The sequence below is a fragment of the Dermochelys coriacea genome, chromosome 3, assembly GCF_009764565.3.
Source record: "Dermochelys coriacea isolate rDerCor1 chromosome 3, rDerCor1.pri.v4, whole genome shotgun sequence".
NCBI lineage: Eukaryota > Metazoa > Chordata > Testudines > Dermochelyidae > Dermochelys > Dermochelys coriacea.
Genome location: NC_050070.1, coordinates 83,489,437 through 83,510,656, shown reverse-complemented (window position 1 = coordinate 83,510,656; position 21,220 = coordinate 83,489,437).

Here is a 21,220-nt window from a genome sequence, read left to right as displayed (position 1 = left end):
AAAGCATTCCAGTCTCTTCTGGCGCACTCTTTGCTTGCATTTAGGGGTGTGCTTTATATGAATACTTGAAATGTATCTACATTGTTAGCTGGTTAAAAGTAGATTATTTTACATGCAAATTCTCAGCGAGGACAAATAGAAATGATCCGATTTAATTAGCTGTACACAAGTGGAATTCCCCTGAAACGAATTCCTGGTAGATAAACACTTTGGGGAAAGGGCTTGAGGTCCCATCTTAGGGGATTCCATAGTATTTCCAAAACACAGGGCTGAAGATATTTAAAACAAGGACTGGTTTCAGAGTAGCAGCCGTGTTATTCTGTATTCGCAAAAAGAAAAGGAGGACTTGTGGCACCTTAGAGACTAACAAATTGCTTAGAGCATAAGTACTTGTATGACTCTGCAGGTATCGCCATTTGTAATCACGAATAGGAAAAGCACTCCACATTTATATCGTTTCATAGTATTTTAACTCCCTATATTAAATAAACTCTTGCAGCAAATACTTTTTCATATAATTTTAATTACCTTTCATGCATGTCTTTATATCATTCTGTGTTAAATACAAGGGTATTCTCTTATGCATATAATTAATAAAAGATTTTAAACAGTTAAAAGGCTAAAAAGAGTTTGATAGAAAAATAAAAAATACAATTCCATGCCCAATAACGTATTGTTTGTCTAGTGGTATGCCAGATCTATCTATCTAATCTATCTATCTATCTATCTATCTATTGTAATTGGCATATAACAGAGTAGTCTGCAGGGCATGATTAACAAAGTAGTCGCAGGCACGAAGACAGAAGCTGTGTACCACAAAGACAGACTCTTTTATGGGGGAAGGGCTGCACGTAGCAAAATCTTGTCAAATCGCTGTTCTTAGTAACATGCTCGTTATTAGGAATGATGACTAAACCGCCAGTATTATTCTGGACTGTAAGTTATCAAGAGCCCACTAATTTCACATTAAAACCCATTGACTGCAAGCGCGTGATTGAAGGGTTTTTAACAATTAACCTAATCAGAAAATGAGCGGAGATAATTTTTATTCAACTCATTACTTTTTAATCATGTATTCCTTTTAATTAATATCTTCTCTGGGAAAATAACTGCAATCGGAGTCGGAGCGCCTGTCCGGGCAGTGCGAGGCAAGTGAAAGTGACAAGTAAACATTTCACCGCAGCATGACAAATGGGCTCCGGAGTCAGACTGGAGCGGGGGGAGGGGAGGGGGGGACGAGAAGGGGGGAGCGGGAGCCACACAAACACCCGTCCCCCAAAGTCACAAGCTTGTTTTGAAACGCAACCGATTTCAAAACGCGTGGAATTCCGGTGTGTGTGTGAGAGAGAGAGTGTGTGTGCGTGTGTGTGTGTGTGCGTGTGTGTGTGCGTGTGGGCCATAGGAAGCTCACATCCGATTTCCCCTTTAGCAGAGGAGTCGCTTAGGTCCCTTGAGCCGGGGCTCTGAGCGGAGGAGAACGTGTCAGCCTGGTGCGGGGGGCTCGGGGCGCGCCACGGGGGCAGCAGGGGAGCTCCCGGGATTTCACCTGCACGGCAATCCCTGAGACCCAGCCGCGGTTCCGCTCGCCCGCCGCCCCCGGCAGGGACACAGCCCAAGTCCCAGGAGGAGTTTTGTCCATTGAGCCAAAGTCCCCGCTGAGCCCAGCGGCGGGCGCGAGGCCTGTGGAGAGACACCCCCGGGAGCCGATGCCTCCCCGGCAGCATCAGATCATTCCCGAGAGGGGGCCGCGGTGCGGGACAGCGTGTGTCGAGCTCAGCCGGACAAAGAGCCCGTGCTGCTGCCTCACAAATCTACCTGCCCCATGCCACTCCCCTTCCCTTCCCTAGACTGGCTCCCAGATGCTGCTTGCCGCGGCTCCTCAGCCGCCAGCTAGATCCCTCCGGCCCCTCACCCTCCCGCATAAACCCCGGGCATCTCTGCCGCCTTGGGTTGTTTTAATTCTTGCTGCCTGGGAGCAACCTGGCCCGGAGCTGCCGCCAGGGCTTGAACTAGAACCACACAATCTCAGGGTTGGAAGGGACCTCGGGAGGTCATCTAGTCCCCCCCCCTGCTCAAAGCAGGACCAAGCCCCCGTTTTGGCCCCAGATCCCTAAGTGGCCCCCCCCAAGGATTGAACTCCCAACCCTGGGTTTAGCAGGCCAACGCTCAAACCACGGGGCTCTCCCTCCCCCCCACGCAGGACACAGCGGCGGGGCGGCATCGAAGTGCTCCAAAGAGCTTAGCGGAAGGAGGGAGGCACGTCGGCCGGGAGGAAAAAAGAAGCAAAGTCGACCCCTGGTGGCAGAACCTGGAAATCGGAATCTGCCACGGACCAAGACCAAAGAAGTCAGCTAGTAAAACGCCCCCGGGACCGTAGCTGTCTGCCCCGCCCCCGAGAGCTGGCGAGGGGCGTTTGTCACGGAGTCACTTTCGGAGCAAAAGCTCGATCCTGCCCCCGGAATCGGCCGCCGAGGCCGCCCACGAAATGCTGGCGCCCTCTCAATCCTTTTTATTGGCGGAAAGGAGTCGGACTCTTGTGAGAAAGACCATTGGGCATCACAGACTCCGCTCCAATCCCCTTCATGCCCGCGGCGGTTCAGGGCTTCACCGCGCCACCCCAAAATGAGGGGGCAGAGTAACTGGGGCAGCAAGAGCAAAGGGATTTGGGCATTCAGGAGCACTCGATCCTTAGTGTTTTTAATATATATCGCCCTGAATTGTCTAAACAATTTACCGGTGTTACCCATTTACAATAAAGGCTCCGTTTTAGGACCGGCCATACCCCTACCCAGAAGGTGGGGTTTCAGTCTAGGGCTGCCCTGGTTTGGAAACAGGGCCTTCTCAAATGTTATCCAGGGTTGCAGGTTTAATCCGTGCAGCGCAACACAAAAATGCGGAGCTGTGGTTCAACATTCAAGACCAAGTATGATACACACTGAACTCCATGTAGACAGAGATCACAGTGAAATGCTGAGCTTCCATTGTGCAGTTCAGGGAGGAAATCTCCACTGTATGGAAGTTCCACTGAGCTCAATGCTTTACATTTATCACCTGTTCTATTTGTATTGTATTGCTCAAGCCATGCTCCCTTTCCTCTTCTGTTCCTTCTCTCATTAACACATACCAGCTCAGACCCTTCGTCCCTCCTTCCTGCCTCCTCTCAGCAGTCATAACGAGATCATGACACATTAACCTGGTCTCGAACATTTCAGCAGCTCCACTGCCTCCTATGCTGACAACAGGTTGAATTTCCCACCAGCATGGTGGTGTGATTTGCAGCATTTCTTTGTAAAACCCTTGCTCTTCACTGAAAGCTTCTCCGGCACATTCGAGGCTTGTGACGGACAGGGCTCCCGGGGTGAATGGCAGTAACAAACCAAGGCTCACAGCTTCGAAGGGCTTGTTGTTCTCCAGGTTTCACAGCTTTGCTTAAAAGTTCACTGCAGTTCTTTATATAGTCAAAATATTTGTGTATATTCATGCAAGAGTGATAGAACACAGCAAAACTTAAAAAAAAAATCTCTTCCCCAAAGATTTTGTTATGGTTCTGTGTCAGAAAGGCAAGATCAATTTACAGTATGGATTAAAGGAGCAGAAATTCTAGAGAGGTCAGAAGGGACAGTACTTGAAAAAAGTTTGGTTGAGAATTGGATTAATGTGGGGCACAGATGTAAGAGGGTTGGAGGTTTTGTTTGTTTGTTTGCTTGTTTTTTTGCTTGCTAGTGTTAAAGCAAAACTAGACTAAAATAAAGACTGCATGCAGAACTCCCACTTCAACACAATGGAAGTTTTGTCATTCTAAGAAATCCAGGTTTGGGACCAGTGATAGTCATTAATTCTGAAATTAAGCACAGCAGGGAGGAAGATCTTTCTTTCTTTCTTTCTTTCTTTCTTTCTTTTCTTTCTTTCTTATTGAATTTTCCTTCCCTCCCCAAAATAAGGGAAAACAGAGAAAAAGACAAAAGAACAAAAGGAATGGGAAAGGAGGGAAAGGAAAGAAAGAAAGAGGGGCAGGAGAGGGAAGGAGAGCAACATCTTGCTTTCAATCTCATAGAGATTAATCCAAAATTAAAATATTAAAAATTTAAAATAAAAAATTAGACCAAATTGTCTCAAATTTGTCCGAGGTCTCTCTTCTCCAAAACGTTATCCATTCTTTAGTTGCCAGGTCAGCCAAGTCACTGTGCCAAACTTCTGCCCATGGAGGCAGTCTAATCTTCCACCAAAACACTATGAGTCATTTGGGGACAAGCACTGCTTCAGAGAACTATGCTTTCCATGAGATGGAGTTGATGGGAAAGATCCCCAAACAGTGCTGGGAAGTAATTTTAAGGAGGTATCCACTGTTATATTAATCCTCCTACCTACTTCCAGCCAGAGGCATTGTATCCTGGGACAGTCCCAAAACATGTGAGCCAGTGTGGCTCTGGGATCCCCACATAATCTGGCCTGTGCACTGTAATGAGGGCTTCTGATTTTAGATTTTAACTGCTTGACACTGATAAAATACCCCCAACGCAAACAAAGAAGAAGAAGAAAAAAATGAAATCAGTGTTTATCCAACAAATATAGGAAAAACACCAGCAACGGTTACTTGTATCAATGAGTTTACTTACATGGAGCAGTAATGCAGACTATGGGGGTGTGATTTCTAAAGTGCACTAAAGTGTGGAGTACTAATTGGTCCACATAGACCCTGCTGGTGTGCACTAAAGGTTCCCTAGTGTGCTTTAATGTAGTACTGTTTGAAACAGTACTCCTTAAAGCACTACGAAGAGATTACTCATTATAGTATATATTACTTTAAGGAGTAATGTATGTCATACACATTACTCATTATGGTATATGCAAACAGAAAGCTCTGACAAACGCTGATTTTTGGAAATCTACATAAAACTCAAAAAATGCTAAAAAATAAACCCTGAAAATTGAAATGAATAAACCCTGAAAAGCAGAAGCCCTAACTGTAACCTATGTGGGGACCAGTGTGAATGAAATATAATGTTCAGTTGGATTAGTCTTAATTGTAGATCAGTAGTAGAGTTTTCAATGCTTTTCAAGGCACTTCCGCATTGGCTAGGGTTCAAAGATTACAAAACGCTTTGTTCCAGGCCTGACTCAGGTAATCTAAGGCTATGTCTACGCTTGGAGCCACAGGGTTGATGCCAAGCTCACGTAAGCATAAGCACGCTAACTCTCATGGAGCTAGCATGCTAAAAATGGTAGTATGGCCATGATAGCATGGTAGAGACAAGTGGTGGCATGAACTAGCTGCCCCCGAGTACAACCCTTTCTAGGCCCTGGGACATGTACTCAGGGTGGCTATGCTAAATTCGGAAGGAAGTCATAACAGACTCCAGCTGGTTGGATGAACCTATGGAGCTCTTTCCACATCCAAAAAATGTCTGGAGTCTCTGGTGCGCCCAGTGCATTTGGACCAAATATGTCCTTCAAAAGATGCTTAAGCTGCAGATAATGACATGCAAGTTGGACCAGGTAGGTTGTATTGCTTGTGTTGAAGAGCTTGGGATGGCAGAAACTGATCCTTTGAGATCAACTGAGAGACTCAAATTATCCCATTATCCATCCACTCTCTTTGTTGATTTTTCATAATGGGATGCCTTAAAGTACAGAATCAATGTGTGAGAAGGGATGCAGTTCAAAACTGCTAGCCAAACTGACCTATGTTTGCCTGGTAGCCAATATTGCAGGGGACATTTTATGATCAAAAGGCTGAGCCCAGTATTCCTGCCAATGGGAGGGGATGGACAAACCCCCTTCCAGTAGCAGCCGGGTAGGAGTCTGCAGCAGTGTAGGAGTCTGTTCTGGAGCCACAGAGCTGCCTGGCTAAGGATAAGGGCGGTTTGATGATGCAGCCATTTGAGGAAATGGAAGCCTCCAGATTTGATTGGGAGGTTGAGTTTACACAAAGCCAGTTGTGGCCACCCACTCAGAGAACTATTTTAAAAATGTCATTAACTTTCCTAACATAAAATGGAGGAACAATAACTGGGAGACCTCTCAGGATATACAGCATTCTGTGGAGCACATTCGTTTTGATAAATATTCAGTTTGCCCCAAAGGCTGAGTGGAAGGATTCGCTATCTGCCCAAATCTCTCACTACCTGGGCTCAGGTGGGCTCTCGATTAATTTTGACCAGACCTGCATAGCTGTCTCATCATATCAAACATCTGGGTACCAATGAATGCTGTTTTAAAATAAAAGAAGAAATACTGATTTATTTAAATGTTGGCTTTCTCCTGTGAGGTGCTGAATACCCCCCACTCCCACTGACATCCCATTGACTCTCAGCATTACTGCAGCCTTCAGTTTTATCATTTTGAAGACAGATTTTATGGAGCACATCCAGATCCTCAGTATTGTGCACCTCTGATATGATATGAGATCAAGTCATGTCATATTAGTTTGCTGTCCAAGAAGATACCAAGTTTTGATATCTATTTGTATTGAGTGTGCATTCTCAATAAATAGCCTTCCTCAACAATTTTAGTTAAATGCTATATGAATTGGCAATCACTGTGCAGATCAGAAGATACAAACACACAAAATCAAGTAAGAGTATTAAAATAGAACATCATCTTGCTGTAGAATAGCATAGCTAACTAATTTATCCTTCAGGCCTAATTCTGCATTCTGTACCCAGCAAAACTCCCATTGGATTGGATCCTGAAATGCTTTCTTCGCAAGAGAAATATTTGCTCACATGAGTAGTCCCAAGGAACTAGCCAATGGGACTGCTCATTTGAGTAAGGATTACTCCTATGAGTAAGGGTTTGCCTATTGATTGGAATGGAAATATTGTCCGAGTAGTCTAGATAGTTGCTCATTTGAAAAGTTGGTTTTTTATAATTCATCTGTGCATAGAAAAGATTAAACAAAGATTTTCTGTTCAGAATTTAAAATTGGGAATGATCTGGGTTTTTTTAGAGATCTAGTGCAGTGTTGAAAAATATCCTGAAGGTGAAAAAAAGAGAGAGGGAGAGAGAGAATTAAAAATATGTAGTGCAAAAAATTCTATCCCATCAGGAAACACAGCTTTGATTCACTGGTTGTGTTACCTAATAATTGTGAATCCTTGAAAAGTGCTGAATGAATTTAAGATTTTAACAAACAGTATGGGATCAAAATGATGCCACTGCGATTATTTTTAATTTTTCATTCACCACATTCAACCATCTGTAGTCTCTAGAAGGCTCCTTTTTTGGCTCACGCAAAGCACAAAGAAAGTCATCTGATATCCAATATGATATTTATACTCAAATTCAAATGAATCTGAATCAAATTCTGATTACCTTAATTTATGAAAGTAGTTCCACTGAAGTCAACAGACGTACTTACATGAATAAGATAAGCAGATTTGGCCCTTAGCGGCAAACGACTCTAGAACAATGTTTGTAAAATATGCTGTAATGTTGAATAATACTTAGAACCTTTCATTCAAATATCTCAAGGCATCGAACAAATATTAATTAATCACGCCACACAACACTCCTGTGAGTAGGAAAGTATTATTAACCCCATTTCACAGATCATGTAACGGGGCTACACAGCAATTAGTGGTAGAGATAAGGGACTTGTTCAGATTCACACAGTGAGACAGTTACAGACCCAGGAATGGGACAACAAAAGCCCTGCTCCCTATCCAGTGATCTAAGCACCACACTGCACTTCCTCCTATAATTTCACTGAAGGAAACTCACGCCTATGGAAACCATTGTTTTAATACTGGAGACTTCAAGTTTTTGGATCAGTGTAGAGACTGAGTTCCTCAGTCAGTTTCAGACTACTAGAACAATGGATCCTCAGGCTCTGAGTAGGCCTTCATTGAAATAATCCAGTATTCTTTCAAGGAAGCTCTTCTGTTATTGTTTTCCTTGTTAGGGGAGTACATCTCCTAATTAGCAGGACGGTGGCAGAAACCTGTCAGCGAGGAGCAGCGTTAGCAAAAAGACCACTTTGTATTCTTGAGGTAGCATAAACAGAAGCCCTAAAAGCTAAGGGCTTTTAAAGCTTTAGGGCTTTTTTTAAGCCCTAAAAGCAAAGAAGAGGCAGAAGCTGATATGTTAGAGGACTGACCAGAACAGGTATATCTAGAGAAATAACTAGCAAACTGAAGACATTTGCCAAATTCTTCTCATTTCGCTCATATGAGTAGGCTTCTGCTATGCATGTAAACTGCCTAATGACTGCCGTGTAAAATGGAATGGGGAGGGAAATAAGGAGAAAAGGATGCTAATTTGCTTCTGTGGAACTCTTTGTATAAGGAAGGTCATCTGGATTAGATCCATTCTGGGGATTAAAGATAGGAAGACATTATTATTTTTTCCCTTCACCTTCTCAATTTCTCTTTCATAGATGAAGTTACAATAGCTTATAGCCAGCTAAAAGTGCAGGTGCCATCTGCACCGTTGTCTATAGTATTCATGTGAACTTGTTACCACTTCACAAATGAAGGCCCTAATTCTGCCCTGACATACTTCCTGTGTTATCCATGGGAATAGGGAATATTCTTCTTTGTTTCTGGAGAATAGCCAGCCCCTGAGCAGCACTTCTAATAACGATAAATAGCGATTCTCTCTTATGAAAAGTGCAATACATAAAATCATATTGCAATGACACCAGGACAAATATAAAATATAAGATGAGATTCTGCTCTCCCTGAGAACCTGATCCAAAGTCTATTGAAGTCAGCAGGGAAGACTTCCATTGACTTCAACAGGCTATGGATCAGGCCTGTATACATATGAAATCCCACTGAAGTTCAATGGGTTTGTATGGATATGAGAGCAGAATCTGGCTCTGAATGAACTATACATAGGATTTGCAGAATTCAATCTTTATTTCTGATATTTCTGAGGGATACTATCAATGGTTATTTTTAAGAATTTTTTTTCTATTTTTATCAATTTAAATATTCACAGTTTCGGTAAATTATGGGGGGCAAACAATAGGGGATCAGAAAATAATTAGTTAATGATGGTAGATGCTGAGATTCAAAAGGTAAAAGCTTTATAACTGTTAAAACACAAATTGTCAACATCACATGTCAAAATATACAAAGTAAATACCCTCAAATCAAGTCTAATATGTTCTCAAGCAACAGTTTCTTACTTTGCCTACCTGTACATTTAGATTATTACTCCTGGAAGTATTATTTTTTTTGGTTTGTGTGCATATGGTGAAATCAATGTTGACTGACATTTATTGATAAAAATCAAATCCTTCCGAGTCTAGCTATGCAAGAAAAGATATCTATTTATTTTTATATCCTAGTTAGTGCATCTCAACAACAAATATAAGTGGACAGTTTCTTATATTAACAAATATGCCTTTTAGAGGTGGCAACACATTAGTTAAATATATGGAGATGAAAATGAAGTTACCCTAAACCGACCCCAGAGAAACTTACAGCATAATTTGTCCCAGTACGGACATCTGAATGTAGATAGCCATCCACCCCAAGTGGATATTTTTATGATTGTTAATAACCATGTACCTTTAACATCACTGATGTCGATCAAGAACTAGTGTTACTTATAATAATTTTACTATTATGCGGTTTTTTAATGTTTGTGTTGTTTTTTCAGTGTTCTTACTTTTAAGAGGCTTTTTTGCATTTTTTTTTCTTTTTCAATACGTTAGCTTTTTTACAAGGATCATCCTGTTTTCCTCTCATGAAAGGTACCCAGTCTAACAGCTCTTCTTTCACTTCATGTGGCACAATTAAGATTTAATTAGAAACGTACGAGTAAAAGAAATTGAGAGCTACCCAGGACCCCTAAACAAAATGTTGCACCATTAAATTGCTCAGATGTAGAATTCCCCACCTAAAAAGAAAAAAAGTAAACTTATTTCAGGATGGATCTTTTCAGCATAACATGATTGCTTATTAACAATGAACTATTTCTAGTCATGCTTAAAAAAACCCCTCTTATTTTGTTTCTAAAGAAAATAACCTGACAGGTGCATTAAAATGGCATTTTTATAGCATTCTTTGTGAATCAAATGCAATGTGCAAACATTTAAGGGTGAGAAGAGGATTAGATGGTCCCATCTCTGTCTTCTCTATCCATAACAATCCCAATAGTTTTACAAAGAAGCCAATCTGAAACAGAGAGTTATTATTTTTTCTGGAATTGTGGGTGTGCTACATGGGAGAGCGGCTAATTGGGGAATTTTCTGGCTACCTGAAGGTTTATTGTATATGGCTGTGGGTGCAAGCGGTATGCATGAGATTTAATGACGGCTTTTCTGCCTACCTCACTTTAGATAACCCCTATGGTCCACCCTCAGTAGCAGCGAGGCGGGAACGCTTTGGGTAGTTTCGCCCTGTTTTGATTGAAGGTGGGTGACTTATTCATCAAGGAGGAGTTCATTTTGGGGGCTTGTGGCAATGGGGTGGGGAAGATTAGTATCTTGCAGGAGAGTTTGGGGGAATTATGCCTGCGAGTTATGGGGATGGGGAGTATTTTATTTTTATGAGGGAGCTGGCAGCGTATGTCGGAAGGGTGGAGGTGTGTTGGGAGCGTGAACAGGCAGCTTGAGCCCTTGTAGCCTGCCCTGGAAAGCCCTTATCCTGGAACCCAGCTCAGCTGCAGCATTTGTGGCCCTATGATGGCCAGTTGGAGAATGGCAGAGAAGTTGGATAAGGGAAGTAAAGGTCTGGGGGGTACTGAAATCAGTGGTGAGGGCTTGGGCTCCTTGATCCCTGTGGCAGTGGACAGGATAGATATGGCAGAAAAAAGCACGTGTATGGCATAAACTAGAGTAGAGATGTTAAATCTTGTAAGGGGTTGGCAGGGTTTGCCTGGAACACCTGCACATTGTTAGCATTGTTAGCAGGGTGTTCCTGCTGGGAAAGGGATTAGTGGGTTCTGATGACTCACAGAGGCCAGTGATCTGTGAACCCAACTGGATCCAAGAGAAATGTGAATGGCTCTTTGAGGAGAAAGGATTTAAGGTGTGGGCTGCATATTCTTGAGGGAAGTACCCTGGGAGCAGCTAGCACTGCAGAGAGGCGTCTGCAGGAATCTGTGTTATCTTACTGTTAATGAATCCAAACACCAAGAGAAGGTGAGTTCAGAGTCTCTGGGGGTGGGTGCATTATGTTTTGGATCAGGGTGGGAAAATCACCCACTCACAAAATGTTTGCCATTTCATTGACCAAGTTAAACAAGATACAGTTCAGGTTAACTTGGCCATTGAGGCATCATGAACTCAGATTAAAGATCCTTGGAAAACCAAATTATTACTAATTTTATCTTGTTTTATTTGGTCATTTACATGACTAACGCTTTCATAACCTGGCTGCTTTTAGTACGCATCACCTTTTATGTGCAACTAGTTCATTTCAGGGTGTGGTTTTCCAGATCTCATATTAAGCAGGCTACCTCAAAATTTGAACAGGAAACCTTCAAAGAAATCCCAAGGTGCTGCAGGAAGTGATGCTAGTGTTTCAGTAGGGGGCTCTCTTTCATCTAAGCCAGTGTTGAACCAATACCCCGAGAGGGTGGTAGGGCACATTGTGCCACTTGGTAGTGCCATCTTTAGGATGAGGCAAAACTCCATCTCCTGATCACTTGTGTGGCCATTAAAGTTCCCCTGGCACTTTTCTCAAGAGCAGAAGTGTTAAGCATAGTGTCCCAGGGACTCCCAACTAAATGCCAGCTAGGGCAGGATAACTCCCTCCTGCCAACCTAGAACAGCTCTGCATTTTCCATTGGTGATGGTATTTTTCATGACGTGCCCTGCACCGTTGTGTAGTGCTGTGTGCACTGTTCAGCGATGGCTGTGTTTCACCACTCAGGTGTCTGCACCTCCATGTAGAGTTAGTGATTCCCATATAGCCAACTCCTACTCAGTTGCTCAGTTAACAAAGAAGTATCCGAGAAAAGGATTGGGTGTAAAGTTTGTTTTAGGATCCTTCTGGATGAAAGTCATTATATAAATCTGAGCTCATTAGCATTCATGTAACTTACCTGCTTTTCTAACTTGGATGTTTTTGCTCATGTTTAATGTTTTGGATTACATATGACTTCAGTTTCTTGTATGAAGCATGTTAATTTAGTGAAAAGAATTTAGTTTTCCTTGTCACAGTTACAGAAAAACAACAATAACCACTCCCAACTGGATTTTTGCCTATAGACTCCATAAGCCAGACTCGTTAGATATGTTAACTAGATGACATAGTGGTTTTGGTTGTAAATTGCTAGGCTTTACATGGATTAAATTAGCCACAAGAGGGTGCCAACTTTGGTCCTTTGAATTAAAGAAATAGAGACATATAGGATCACAGTAGTCAGAGATAGAAAAGATTTATTAGATTAAATCCATGTTTTATAAATACAGGATACAGACCTCCAAAAGAGAAGGCATTAAATATTTAACTATATTACACTAGACCCTGGGTTCATTCCAACTTCACCATGTATGCAAACTTGTAATGAAATTATTTTATTTACTATATGCTCTCTTTCTCCAACAAGTAGATAAGAAAAAGCTTCAGTGACCATCTCTATGGTGACATTTCTCAAATTTATCTCTCCATCCTAATATCTGCCTTTTTTTCAGACTTAGATCTGCCAATGCTTCTAAGACACCTCTCCTGGATATTCTGCCTTCAACTTACATTCTAGATGGCAAAACCAACCAGAACTCTTTCATTTTCCTACTAGTCCCTCCAACCCTCTCCTTTCCCCTTTCTTCATCATGATAGACAATTTCATAATCCTTCTCATTTGCCAGGGCTGTAACCCCAGTGCCCTCATTCTTGATTCCTCCCTCTTTTACCCTTCACATTCAGGCTAGTGCTAGATCCTCTTGCATCTTCCTGTACAACATAGCTAAACTCTTTCCTTTCTTTTCTATCCCTACTGCTAAATCCTTTTGTCAGAGCTTTGATAACCCCTTTTGAAAATTACAAGAAAACATAAGGGAAAAAAGGAATTGCAATGATTAGTGCACATGACACCTCCACCAATAGATGGTGCTGTAGCTTTATCAGTGTTAAATTGTAGTTTTATGTTAGTATGGTGTTGTGCCTGATCTTGAGTGGGGGTGGGTGTTAGCAGAAGTTCAGTCCTGCCTATGTATGCTGGAGTTGGTACTTACAGTGTTCCAATAAATCTCTGTGATTCTGTGAGGGAGTATTACAATTGGTGGCAGTGCCTTCAAGATGGCAAAACCACTTTTGCTTGAGGAGACATCTATTGGACATGCAGATGAGACTGGAACTTGTGAGTACTTGATGGACTTCGAGCTGTTGCTCCCTGTGAATGAGTGGACTCATGAGAGAAAAGCACAGTGCTTAGCAGTGTTCTTGGATGGTGATGCCAAAGCCTTTTACCAGCAGCTTCCAGTGTGGCTCGTGAGTCTTATAGATAATAACACAAACACATATGACTGCTACGAGGAGGGCAGGCCCTTCTGAAATAGAGGCAGGAATGGCAAACCAGGAGGTGGCAGGGAGGGACCCCCTGCATAATTATTTGAGTGCACTTCAGAGACTGCTCAATAGGGCTTTTCCTCTGCTACCCTGGCTGGAAGATGATTCAAATGAAGCAGAACTTGTTGCACTGAATCTGGAGCTGGCAATACAGATTGGGGTCTATGCCCAGTGGGAAGTCGTGAGAGAATTCTGTGTAAAAAGTCACTTTATAAACAGTTTAACAGGGGAACTTCATAACCTGTTGGTGAAGGAAGATAACAAGCTGGATAGACATATGGACTGGCTTACACAGAATTGAAGATATTGAAAAAAATTGGTGTTTCTTTAAAGGTATCAGCTGTTAATTCCCAGCCCCACAGTGACTCCTTTATACCAGAGACAGCTCTCTGAGAAAAGATTGCTAGGAAAGTGGCTAAAAATTGGAGGATGCCCAGGTGCAAGCTATTCACAGGCAGCCTGTGTGTCAGACGAGAGAGACTATTTCCCAAGTAGATCCCAGATGACATTTGCAGGTGATGAGGAGGCAAAGACCATTCAAAATGGAATTACCCAAGCAGAGGGAAACCATATAAAGGGAAACTAGAAGTCGCTGAGCAGTAGGGCCACCGTCAGCAACTATTAGAACGGCTCATGTGAAGAGCTCCCCAGTACCTGTTACTATGTGTCTGGAGACATTCTTGGCTGGAAAACCATAATGGTGTTGGACTCAGGATCTGAAATAAGTCTGATCAATGGAGAACACCCAGTGTGGAAGGGGAAGTAAATTTGTACTGCAGGAGTTAAATTGGTGACTATTAGTCATCAGCCACTGGAGATAACTGGAGAAATCCAGCTCCAATGAACTGGGGTCTCTGCATACTAAATGGACTTCTGCTGTGATGACCAATATTTCTAGTGCTGTTGTATCGGGAGTGGATTTCATCCGAGGGCATCACAAGAACTCCTAGACTGAGTGTTAATAGAACATACCTGCCCCTGGACAATATTCAGATACTTTGCTGTGTGCAGGCAGGAGGAAAGGTGGATCCTGGTCAGCAAGTTTTGGAGGCTTAGAAGTGCCTCTACAGGATGATGGAGAGGAATTTCCCCCTGAGGTGGCTCAGCATAAAGTGGTGAAGGCAGGTCATCATGCAATAATACTCCTAAGGGTAAAGGACTGCCTCGGGGAACCTGGAAGACTAGTTGACGCTACTAATATCCAGTCCGGATTGCTGTTTAGTAGAACTGTTTCAAGCTGGACCAAAGTATGAGTTCTAAGTAAGAGCAATTTATGTGACTGACCAGGAAGTGCAGTTAGTGAAAAATCAGCTCCTGGGGACAGTGTCCAGCGTAGCTGATGTCTCAAAACCTCTTTTCCTCCTTTACCTGTCAATAAATGAAAGCACCAGCACGAAGAGGCAGAACTCCTTTAGGAGAAATGACCCAACTTAGTAAGCCCTGGGAGTTCATACAGATTGACTTGAGTTCATGCAAACTGGAATTCAGTGTGTGCTGGTAGTGTATGAAAGCTTCTCAAAGAAGGTGGTACAGCCACTGAAGGATAAAAGGACTGAGACAGTTACAGATGCATTGATGAAACATGTAGTGTTGTGATTGGCCCATCAAGCTGCATCTGCAGTCATCAGAGGAAGGAATCTGAATAGTTCCAAATAACCAAGGTGAGGCCCAGTGTCACCCACCCCGTGAATAATGAGGGAGTGGAGCAAGCAAACTGCCCCATTGGTTCTAGACTTAGAGTCTTGGTCAATGAAGACCAACAAGACGGGAATTGGAAGACACCTTTTGTCATCTTTGGATATAACACCAGCCAGCATTTAGCTATCCATTACTCTCCTTATAAGATTATTTTTGGACTCTGCAACCCATGCTTCCCTGAAACTTGATGTTCAGGCAGCAAGAACTGGGAAGGCGCCCTGCATCTACACAGAGAGACAAGGTTGAGTCTCATATCCAGGGCCAGATTAATGCAGGGACTTTAGGGGCTACAGCCCAGGGCCTTGGGCTAAGGGGGGCCCCGCAGGCCAGATGCAGCCTGTTGCTTCTTTTCATCTGGCCCGCAGCAAGTCTCCGCGCCGTGGGCTGGACACTGTTTCCTGAGCCTTGGTGCCCCTCTTTGGGGTAAAGGTGCAAGCGCCGGCTCGCTGATGTGCCCTTGCGGCCCCTAGGTGAGGGACATTCAGAGAAACTCTGCGCGCTGCCCCCATCCCCAGCACTGGCTCCGCAGCTCCCATTGGCCAGGTATCACAGCCAATGGGAGCTGCGGGGGTGACGCTTGCGAGCACCGGCAGCGTGCACCATGCAGAGCAGCCTGGCCCCTCCGCATAGGGGCTGGATATGTTGGCCACCTCGGGGAGCAGAGCAGCGCGGAGGCAGGGCAGGCAGGGATCCTGCCTTAGCCCTGCTGCGCCGCTGACCAGGAGCTGCCCGAGGTAAGCACCTCCCTGCTGGAGCCTGCACCCTGCACCCTCTCCTGCACCACAACCCCTTACACCAGTCCAGAGCCCCTTCCTGCACCTAAACTCCCTCCCAGACCCCCCTGTCCCAGCCCTGAGCCCCCTCCCCCACTCCAAACCCCCAGGGGCCCCACAAAATCTAATAGCCCCAGGCCCAAAGGAGAGTTAATCCGGCCCTACTCATATCAGTGACCGCCAGACAGCATTCAAGAAGGTGAAGGAACAGATGAGTCAGAAGCAAGTATGCCAGGCTTGAGAGGCCAGGAAAAAGAATTGCATGCCCATCCAGGAAGAAGGGAAAATGTGGCTACCCAACTGAAAAAAGCAGCCTGGAAAAAATCCCAAACGTATTTCTCTTTGGAGAGGACCTTACAAGGTAATTAAACTTAACAACTTAGCCTTGCTGATATAAAAAAGCAAGAGCTCACCCCTTTATAGTGCATCAAGAACTGGTGCACCTATTCAATGAGAGAATGGGGAGGACAAACACTGAGGATACCCAACCACCATTCCAAAGGGGATGCAGAAGATTTGGAGGTATCTTAGCAGGTTCCTGTGGCTTTTGGTGGGAGACCAATTGAGAAGGAGCTGCCAGAGTGTCCTTAGAAACTCAACGTACTGCAGTCTTCAACAGAAAGTCTGTCCATAATGGATAGGCCTACCCTGAAGAATTTGGCCCATGCTTTCTTTCAAACCTGTCTTCCAGTTACTACCATGACTCTAAGTTGGAGAAGCGAGATCATTTTTAGTTTTGCTTTATAATTTATTCCATTTCTAATGTTAAGAAAAATAACAGTTTAGCAGTTCAATAGCAACACTTTCTTCAATCTCAGAAACTGTTACACAGCTTTGTATTCTGTGCAACTCCAGCATTATGTCTTGAATTTTTTTACAGTTTTTCCTAATCTGAACAGTCTCTGCTCAGAGAGGATAATGTGGCAGTATTTCTAAAGAAAATTTTAAATTTTGATAAAAATATCCATTAGTTTTCAGTTAGCCTTAGTGGATGAGGGAAAACCTGTCTCTGACCTGTAGCCTTTAATCTAGCTAAAGATATGGATGCCATAAAAACTAGTTCCTTCCTAGCAAGCATGTAATTCATTAGAAGGGAAAACATTAGTGAGAAAGACAATCACAATGAAATGAATGGTTACTCTTGCTTCCTTCTGTGAACAAAGTGGCTTGTTGGATTCCTGGTGCTGCTTATCCGGTTTGTAAGTAGAGTAATTAACGGTAAATTTCTAGACCTCAGTTTAACAGCTAAAGAGAATGGTGTTCCTTAGAACAGCAAATTGGTGAGAAGAATGAGAAAGAGTCACGACTGGGTATATTGAATTTTCTTAAAGCAAAATCATGATTCTTTGGGGCAAAATGCCACGCCGGTTGTGATGACAGTTGTTATGCACTGGGTTGTGTGTATGCATACTGCTGCCCTCTACTGGATGGCATATTTCAGACCCCCTCATTTTTTTTATCAGTTCTTTTTACTATCCAAATTAATTGATTTGTTCCCTAATCTATTATAATTTGTATTATGGTAATACATAGAGTCACAATGAAGACTGGGGCTCCAGCGTGGTAGGCACTGTACAAATACAGAGGAAGACAGTCACTGTCTCAAATGCTTTGTAGACAAGATAAAAGGGTAAGAGGGGACAGAGATGAAGCGACTAGCCCAATGTATACAGCAGACATAGTACAGACAGTAATGGAACCAAGAACTCTTGACTCCCCGTCCCATGCCATATCTACTGGACTTCAGAGCTATTTAAATCTGATTTATGCAACACATTTCTAGTGCACCCGTCACTGCAGCATTTGGACACCAACAGAATTATGTAGGAAATTTCTGTTCTAAGGACTGTATTCCACTCCTCTGTTGTTTACTGCTCCTAGTGTGGTTCTGTTTGTTTCTGCTCATTGCCTTGGAACCTGGTTTTGCAAGCAGGATAACTAGGTAGTCACAAAGCTGCATGTATGAAATTAGCTGTTATCCACTGTGTTGTCTGTATCCATGCCCACATACAATCTTCAATGCAGTTGCATTTTTATCCCTATACAATAAATCTGTCCTTGGCTCTTAACCTGATAACACAATTCAATGATTTGATGTTAATCGAAGACTCAGAGAAATGTAGGGCTGGTAGGGACCTCAAGAAGTCATCACGCCCAGCCCCCTGTACTGAGGCAGGACCAAGTAAACCTAGATCATCCCTGACAGGTGTTTGTCCAACCTAGTCTTAAAAACCTGCAAGAGTTCCTGATAGAGACATATTAGTCTTTTACTAGTCTTCCTATCTTTCTTTCACATTGAGATTGTTTGCATTTGTGCCTTTAATATTGTCACTTTGAGAAACAGTCAGTTCTCTCTTAGATTTTCTTCCCCTGGGACCCTACCACTTCTCTGAGTTTGTTAAAGTCTGTTTTTTTAAGTCCATTGTCCTTATTGTGCTTCTCTTACGCCTTCCTTTTCTTTGAATCATGAAATCTATTATATCATGATCACTTTCATCCAAATTCCTGTCTACCTTTAGAATTGCAACCGATAACGAATGGCTGTTGGTCAGAATCAAGTCTAAAATGGCTGTCCCTCTGGTTAATTCCTCCACTTTCTGAAACAAAAAGTTGTCCTCAATACATTCCAAGAACTTATTAACTTATTACTAATGACGATATTTCAAGTCTATAACACTTACTACAAGGTGGCAGCAAGACAATTCTAGATGCCTCAGATAATCTTGAACCTTGCAAGTCCGGGAATGAACCTGGATACAGCATAGAGATTGCTCTAGTGGCAGGGGTAGATGATCTCTTGCTGGCAGTAGGTGATTAAGTGACCCTTCTGATATTATTAGCATTATTCGTAACCTTTACTATTATTGGGTCATGAGGTGTTAGTGACTCACCTGATGATAGCAGCAGTGGATGGCACTGCTCTTAGCTGGCTCTCTTCCTCTTCTGCTAAGGGAGGAGCCTGGCAATGGCTCATCATCCCTAAAGACATTCCTGTTCATTCATTCCATTCAGAGTTCCATCTCGTCTCTCCTCCTGTTCAGTGCGTATATTACTAGGATATTAAGAGAATAGGGCTTAGTCAAAATCCTCTTGAAATCAGTGGAAAGAGTCCCACTGACCTCAGAAGGCTTTGGATCAGGCCTTAGTGAGGAGGAATGTTGTTTTATATACTAGTCAGTGAGAGGAAGCTGGGGGAAGGAGTCAGGAGGACATTGTGCATTTGAAGCTCAGATCAAGAAGGTCTCCATTTATTCGGATACTGTGTTTCTGTCCCAGAAGGGAAGTACTTTATTTTGGAGACTGAATTTGGTCTTGAGAGGAGAGGCTGGGAGTGTGGGCCAGAATGTGGGCATGGAAGAGCCCACCATGGGACAGACACAGTAAGGGTCTGTATTTGTAATATGAAGGATTTTGTTTGCAATTGATTTTCTCTTTGGTTGGTTATTGTTTTGCTTTGGGGTTGGAGAGAAGATGATGGATTTATTTTTCATATTGCTGTATTTTTAGTGTGTGTTAAAGACACTTAGAAGCCGAGAGGTACTTTTTAACTATTCATTATAAATTGAAATAAAATATTGATTGAAATAGCAGCTGCATTTAGCTGCAGAATATATCATATGTTATAGCTGTTACCTGAAACTGGGCCAGCTAGTAAGCTTAGGGAGGACTAATGACCCACCAGAGTTTAGCAGAAAGCAGCATGTTTATTATACTGATAGCTAAGCTCAAAAGAAGGGGTGTGGGGGCATCACACTCACACTCGCATACTCACGCTCCCAGGACAGGCATGGCACTGGAGATGTCAGGATCCTTCAAGGTAAGTGTCCCACAGCGCAGAGATGAACAGTGTGATGAAGGTAAGTCTTCCCGAGGCACGATGGAATGCAATGCGGCGAACCACTGGCCAGGCGGGCTGGGCGAAGGGCCTTCATGGGAGGTACAAGCTTGTGAGTGCACTCCTGAGCATGTGGCCCCTTTTAAGGACCTGCTCCTCATGGCCTGCGACTAGAGATGACTTGGCCGCGTCTGGTTGGTCACACTCCACCTTGGGCAGTGTCCATGCAGTGTCCATGCATTGGGTGTATGAGCACTGCCTAATTAGAGGCCCAGACACCTTGTCTACCTGGGAGCTCTTCTGATCTTCCAGCTGTTCAACCAGCCCATTCATCCCACAAGCATTCATCCCACAAGGAGGGAGGGGAAGGGGGAAAGCCACTTCACAAATATTCAAAGAGGGAGAGGAGACAAAAGGTGGCGGGGGAAGGGTGGGGGGAAGGTGTAACAGACCTTTTGAACATACAAGTTATACAGAGCATACAGATCACTCCTGCTCCTACAACAATAGCTAGCTCACTGACAGAGTATATTTTGTCACTTCTTTATATGTTCTATGGCACTCATCACCATCATGTCTGAGATTCAGGGCCCTACACACTTGCATAACATTAGCCCCCCACTGTGGATTTTCCAACTCCCAAATGATTTCCCATTATCCGGTAGCAATCCAGCATTGCAACCTTCCACAGTGCAATTGCCACGCTCTGTCAGTGCAGCTTTCATTCTGGTGTGCCTGAGCTAAAGGGCTGGGGCAAGCTCAGCACACAGATCCAGGAATGTTGCCTTTTGCATGTGAAAGTTCTGCAGCCACTGCTCATCAACCCAAACTTGCATTATGATGCGATCCCACCAGTCCGTGCTTGTTTCTTAGGCCGAACAGTGGTGCTCCACTGTCTGCTGCTGCTCAGTGAACACTACCACCAACCTCGAATTATTTTTTGCTATGTCAGAGATGGGCAAACTATGGCCTGCGGGCCTCATCCGGCCTCTGGGACCCTCCTGCCGGCCCCTGAGCTCCTGTCCCGAGAGGCTAGTCCCCCTCCCCCGCAGGCTCGGCTCACTGCGCTGCTGGCGCAACGTTCTGGGTGGCTGGGCAGCGCAGTTGCAGAGCTGCGGTCTGACCCGCTGCAGCCATCAGCAACCGGTGCTCCAGGCAGCACGGTAAGGGTGCTAGGAGCAGTGGGGGTTGGATAGGGGGCAGGGGAATTCAGGATGGTGGTCAGGGGGCAGGGGTATGGATAGGGGTCGGGGCGGTTAGAGGGCAGGGAACAGAGGGGTTGGATGGTGCAGGGGTCCTGGGAGGACAGCCAGAAATGGGGGGGGGGAGGTTGGATGGGGCATTATGCAATGGAGAAAGGTGTATGAAGGCCATGTGACCACTTGCTCCCAGTCACCCTTGCGCAACTTGTTTCTTAGTCTCTAAGGTGCCACAAGTACTCCTGTTCT